Genomic DNA, 6895 nt, shown 5'->3' with positions numbered 1-6895 from the left:
TGGGGGGCCGCAGGTTGAGCATCCCTGGCCTACGGCTATTAGGGCATACTGGGAGTTGTAGTTTTGCAATAGCTGGGGGGCCGCAGGTTGAGCATCCCTGGCCTACGGCTATTAGGGCATACTGGGAGTTGTAGTTTTGCAATAGCTGGGGGGCCGCAGGTTGAGCATCCCTGGCCTACGGCTATTAGGGCATACTGGGAGTTGTAGTTTTGCAATAGCTGGGGGGCCGCAGGTTGAGCATCCCTGGCCTACGGCTATTAGGGCATACTGGGAGTTGTAGTTTTGCAATAGCTGGGGGGCCGCAGGTTGAGCATCCCTGGCCTACGGCTATTAGGGCATACTGGGAGTTGTAGTTTTGCAATAGCTGGGGGGCCGCAGGTTGAGCATCCCTGGCCTACGGCTATTAGGGCATACTGGGAGTTGTAGTTTTGCAATAGCTGGGGGGCCGCAGGTTGAGCATCCCTGGCCTACGGCTATTAGGGCATACTGGGAGTTGTAGTTTTGCAATAGCTGGGGGGCCGCAGGTTGAGCATCCCTGGCCTACGGCTATTAGGGCATACTGGGAGTTGTAGTTTTGCAATAGCTGGGGGGCCGCGGGTTGAGCATCCCTGGCCTACGGCTATTAGGGCATACTGGGAGTTGTAGTTTTGCAATAGCTGGGGGGCCGCGGGTTGAGCATCCCTGGCCTACGGCTATTAGGGCATACTGGGAGTTGTAGTTTTGCAATAGCTGGGGGGCCGCAGGTTGAGCATCCCTGGCCTACGGCTATTAGGGCATACTGGGAGTTGTAGTTTTGCAATAGCTGGGGGGCCGCAGGTTGAGCATCCCTGGCCTACGGCTATTAGGGCATACTGGGAGTTGTAGTTTTGCAATAGCTGGGGGGCCGCAGGTTGAGCATCCCTGGCCTACGGCTATTAGGGCATACTGGGAGTTGTAGTTTTGCAATAGCTGGGGGGCCGCAGGTTGAGCATCCCTGGCCTACGGCTATTAGGGCATACTGGGAGTTGTAGTTTTGCAATAGCTGGGGGGCCGCAGGTTGAGCATCCCTGGCCTACGGCTATTAGGGCATACTGGGAGTTGTAGTTTTGCAATAGCTGGGGGGCCGCAGGTTGAGCATCCCTGGCCTACGGCTATTAGGGCATACTGGGAGTTGTAGTTTTGCAATAGCTGGGGGGCCGCAGGTTGAGCATCCCTGGCCTACGGCTATTAGGGCATACTGGGAGTTGTAGTTTTGCAATAGCTGGGGGGCCGCGGGTTGAGCATCCCTGGCCTACGGCTATTAGGGCATACTGGGAGTTGTAGTTTTGCAATAGCTGGGGGGCCGCAGGTTGAGCATCCCTGGCCTACGGCTATTAGGGCATACTGGGAGTTGTAGTTTTGCAATAGCTGGGGGGCCGCAGGTTGAGCATCCCTGGCCTACGGCTATTAGGGCATACTGGGAGTTGTAGTTTTGCAATAGCTGGGGGGCCGCAGGTTGAGCATCCCTGGCCTACGGCTATTAGGGCATACTGGGAGTTGTAGTTTTGCAATAGCTGGGGGGCCGCGGGTTGAGCATCCCTGGCCTACGGCTATTAGGGCATACTGGGAGTTGTAGTTTTGCAATAGCTGGGGGGCCGCAGGTTGAGCATCCCTGGCCTACGGCTATTAGGGCATACTGGGAGTTGTAGTTTTGCAATAGCTGGGGGGCCGCAGGTTGAGCATCCCTGGCCTACGGCTATTAGGGCATACTGGGAGTTGTAGTTTTGCAATAGCTGGGGGGCCGCAGGTTGAGCATCCCTGGCCTACGGCTATTAGGGCATACTGGGAGTTGTAGTTTTGCAATAGCTGGGGGGCCGCAGGTTGAGCATCCCTGGCCTACGGCTATTAGGGCATACTGGGAGTTGTAGTTTTGCAATAGCTGGGGGGCCGCAGGTTGAGCATCCCTGGCCTACGGCTATTAGGGCATACTGGGAGTTGTAGTTTTGCAATAGCTGGGGGGCCGCAGGTTGAGCATCCCTGGCCTACGGCTATTAGGGCATACTGGGAGTTGTAGTTTTGCAATAGCTGGGGGGCCGCAGGGTTGAGCATCCCTGGCCTACGGCTATTAGGGCATACTGGGAGTTGTAGTTTTGCAATAGCTGGGGGGCCGCAGGTTGAGCATCCCTGGCCTACGGCTATTAGGGCATACTGGGAGTTGTAGTTTTGCAATAGCTGGGGGGCCGCAGGTTGAGCATCCCTGGCCTACGGCTATTAGGGCATACTGGGAGTTGTAGTTTTGCAATAGCTGGGGGGCCGCAGGTTGAGCATCCCTGGCCTACGGCTATTAGGGCATACTGGGAGTTGTAGTTTTGCAATAGCTGGGGGGCCGCAGGTTGAGCATCCCTGGCCTACGGCTATTAGGGCATACTGGGAGTTGTAGTTTTGCAATAGCTGGGGGGCCGCAGGTTGAGCATCCCTGGCCTACGGCTATTAGGGCATACTGGGAGTTGTAGTTTTGCAATAGCTGGGGGGCCGCAGGTTGAGCATCCCTGGCCTACGGCTATTAGGGCATACTGGGAGTTGTAGTTTTGCAATAGCTGGGGGGCCGCAGGTTGAGCATCCCTGGCCTACGGCTATTAGGGCATACTGGGAGTTGTAGTTTTGCAATAGCTGGGGGGCCGCAGGTTGAGCATCCCTGGCCTACGGCTATTAGGGCATACTGGGAGTTGTAGTTTTGCAATAGCTGGGGGGCCGCGGGTTGAGCATCCCTGGCCTACGGCTATTAGGGCATACTGGGAGTTGTAGTTTTGCAATAGCTGGGGGGCCGCAGGTTGAGCATCCCTGGCCTACGGCTATTAGGGCATACTGGGAGTTGTAGTTTTGCAATAGCTGGGGGGCCGCAGGTTGAGCATCCCTGGCCTACGGCTATTAGGGCATACTGGGAGTTGTAGTTTTGCAATAGCTGGGGGGCCGCAGGTTGAGCATCCCTGGCCTACGGCTATTAGGGCATACTGGGAGTTGTAGTTTTGCAATAGCTGGGGGGCCGCAGGTTGAGCATCCCTGGCCTACGGCTATTAGGGCATACTGGGAGTTGTAGTTTTGCAATAGCTGGGGGGCCGCGGGTTGAGCATCCCTGGCCTACGGCTATTAGGGCATACTGGGAGTTGTAGTTTTGCAATAGCTGGGGGGCCGCAGGTTGAGCATCCCTGGCCTACGGCTATTAGGGCATACTGGGAGTTGTAGTTTTGCAATAGCTGGGGGGCCGCGGGTTGAGCATCCCTGGCCTACGGCTATTAGGGCATACTGGGAGTTGTAGTTTTGCAATAGCTGGGGGGCCGCAGGTTGAGCATCCCTGGCCTACGGCTATTAGGGCATACTGGGAGTTGTAGTTTTGCAATAGCTGGGGGGGCGCAGGGTTGAGCATCCCTGGCCTACGGCTATTAGGGCATACTGGGAGTTGTAGTTTTGCAATAGCTGGGGGGCCGCAGGTTGAGCATCCCTGGCCTACGGCTATTAGGGCATACTGGGAGTTGTAGTTTTGCAATAGCTGGGGGGGCCGCGGGTTGAGCATCCCTGGCCTACGGCTATTAGGGCATACTGGGAGTTGTAGTTTTGCAATAGCTGGGGGGCCGCAGGTTGAGCATCCCTGGCCTACGGCTATTAGGGCATACTGGGAGTTGTAGTTTTGCAATAGCTGGGGGGCCGCAGGTTGAGCATCCCTGGCCTACGGCTATTAGGGCATACTGGGAGTTGTAGTTTTGCAATAGCTGGGGGGCCGCAGGTTGAGCATCCCTGGCCTACGGCTATTAGGGCATACTGGGAGTTGTAGTTTTGCAATAGCTGGGGGGCCGCAGGTTGAGCATCCCTGGCCTACGGCTATTAGGGCATACTGGGAGTTGTAGTTTTGCAATAGCTGGGGGGCCGCAGGTTGAGCATCCCTGGCCTACGGCTATTAGGGCATACTGGGAGTTGTAGTTTTGCAATAGCTGGGGGGCCGCAGGTTGAGCATCCCTGGCCTACGGCTATTAGGGCATACTGGGAGTTGTAGTTTTGCAATAGCTGGGGGGCCGCAGGTTGAGCATCCCTGGCCTACGGCTATTAGGGCATACTGGGAGTTGTAGTTTTGCAATAGCTGGGGGGCCGCAGGTTGAGCATCCCTGGCCTACGGCTATTAGGGCATACTGGGAGTTGTAGTTTTGCAATAGCTGGGGGGCCGCAGGTTGAGCATCCCTGGCCTACGGCTATTAGGGCATACTGGGAGTTGTAGTTTTGCAATAGCTGGGGGGCCGCAGGTTGAGCATCCCTGGCCTACGGCTATTAGGGCATACTGGGAGTTGTAGTTTTGCAATAGCTGGGGGGCCGCAGGTTGAGCATCCCTGGCCTACGGCTATTAGGGCATACTGGGAGTTGTAGTTTTGCAATAGCTGGGGGGCCGCAGGTTGAGCATCCCTGGCCTACGGCTATTAGGGCATACTGGGAGTTGTAGTTTTGCAATAGCTGGGGGGCCGCAGGTTGAGCATCCCTGGCCTACGGCTATTAGGGCATACTGGGAGTTGTAGTTTTGCAATAGCTGGGGGGCCGCGGGTTGAGCATCCCTGGCCTACGGCTATTAGGGCATACTGGGAGTTGTAGTTTTGCAATAGCTGGGGGGCCGCAGGTTGAGCATCCCTGGCCTACGGCTATTAGGGCATACTGGGAGTTGTAGTTTTGCAATAGCTGGGGGGCCGCAGGTTGAGCATCCCTGGCCTACGGCTATTAGGGCATACTGGGAGTTGTAGTTTTGCAATAGCTGGGGGGCCGCAGGTTGAGCATCCCTGGCCTACGGCTGTTAGGGCATACTGGGAGTTGTAGTTTTGCAATAGCTGGGGGGCCGCAGGTTGAGCATCCCTGGCCTACGGCTATTAGGGCATACTGGGAGTTGTAGTTTTGCAATAGCTGGGGGGCCGCGGGTTGAGCATCCCTGGCCTACGGCTATTAGGGCATACTGGGAGTTGTAGTTTTGCAATAGCTGGGGGGCCGCAGGTTGAGCATCCCTGGCCTACGGCTATTAGGGCATACTGGGAGTTGTAGTTTTGCAATAGCTGGGGGGCCGCAGGTTGAGCATCCCTGGCCTACGGCTATTAGGGCATACTGGGAGTTGTAGTTTTGCAATAGCTGGGGGGCCGCAGGTTGACCATCCCTGGCCTACGGCTATTAGGGCATACTGGGAGTTGTAGTTTTGCAATAGCTGGGGGGCCGCGGGTTGAGCATCCCTGGCCTACGGCTATTAGGGCATACTGGGAGTTGTAGTTTTGCAATAGCTGGGGGGCCGCGGGTTGAGCATCCCTGGCCTACGGCTATTAGGGCATACTGGGAGTTGTAGTTTTGCAATAGCTGGGGGGCCGCGGGTTGACCATCCCTGGCCTACGGCTATTAGGGCATACTGGGAGTTGTAGTTTTGCAATAGCTGGGGGGCCGCGGGTTGAGCATCCCTGGCCTACGGCTATTAGGGCATACTGGGAGATGTAGTTTTACAATAGCTGGGGGGCCGCAGGTTGAGCATCCCTGGCCTACGGCTATTAGGGCATACTGGGAGTTGTAGTTTTGCAATAGCTGGGGGGCCGCAGGTTGAGCATCCCTGGCCTACGGCTATTAGGGCATACTGGGAGTTGTAGTTTTGCAATAGCTGGGGGGCCGCGGGTTGAGCATCCCTGGCCTACGGCTATTAGGGCATACTGGGAGTTGTAGTTTTGCAATAGCTGGGGGGCCGCAGGTTGAGCATCCCTGGCCTACGGCTATTAGGGCATACTGGGAGTTGTAGTTTTGCAATAGCTGGGGGGCCGCAGGTTGAGCATCCCTGGCCTACGGCTATTAGGGCATACTGGGAGTTGTAGTTTTGCAATAGCTGGGGGGCCGCAGGGTTGAGCATCCCTGGCCTACGGCTATTAGGGCATACTGGGAGTTGTAGTTTTGCAATAGCTGGGGGGCCGCAGGTTGAGCATCCCTGGCCTACGGCTATTAGGGCATACTGGGAGTTGTAGTTTTGCAATAGCTGGGGGGCCGCAGGTTGAGCATCCCTGGCCTACGGCTATTAGGGCATACTGGGAGTTGTAGTTTTGCAATAGCTGGGGGGCCGCAGGTTGAGCATCCCTGGCCTACGGCTATTAGGGCATACTGGGAGTTGTAGTTTTGCAATAGCTGGGGGGCCGCAGGTTGAGCATCCCTGGCCTACGGCTATTAGGGCATACTGGGAGTTGTAGTTTTGCAATAGCTGGGGGGCCGCAGGTTGAGCATCCCTGGCCTACGGCTATTAGGGCATACTGGGAGTTGTAGTTTTGCAATAGCTGGGGGGCCGCAGGTTGAGCATCCCTGGCCTACGGCTATTAGGGCATACTGGGAGTTGTAGTTTTGCAATAGCTGGGGGGCCGCAGGTTGAGCATCCCTGGCCTACGGCTATTAGGGCATACTGGGAGTTGTAGTTTTGCAATAGCTGGGGGGCCGCAGGTTGAGCATCCCTGGCCTACGGCTATTAGGGCATACTGGGAGTTGTAGTTTTGCAATAGCTGGGGGGCTGCGGGTTGAGCATCCCTGGCCTACGGCTATTAGAGCATACTGGGAGTTGTAGTTTTGCAATAGCTGGGGGGCCGCGGGTTGAGCATCCCTGGCCTACGGCTATTAGGGCATACTGGGAGTTGTAGTTTTGCAATAGCTGGGGGGCCGCAGGTTGAGCATCCCTGGCCTACGGCTATTAGGGCATACTGGGAGTTGTAGTTTTGCAATAGCTGGGGGGCCGCGGGTTGAGCATCCCTGGCCTACGGCTATTAGGGCATACTGGGAGTTGTAGTTTTGCAATAGCTGGGGGGCCGCAGGTTGAGCATCCCTGGCCTACGGCTATTAGGGCATACTGGGAGTTGTAGTTTTGCAATAGCTGGGGGGCCGCAGGTTGAGCATCCCTGGC

The sequence above is a fragment of the Bufo bufo genome, unplaced genomic scaffold, assembly GCF_905171765.1.
Source record: "Bufo bufo unplaced genomic scaffold, aBufBuf1.1, whole genome shotgun sequence".
Taxonomy (NCBI): Eukaryota; Metazoa; Chordata; class Amphibia; order Anura; family Bufonidae; genus Bufo; species Bufo bufo.
The sequence above is the reverse complement of the archived record's forward strand: the minus strand, read 5'-3'. Positions refer to the sequence as shown.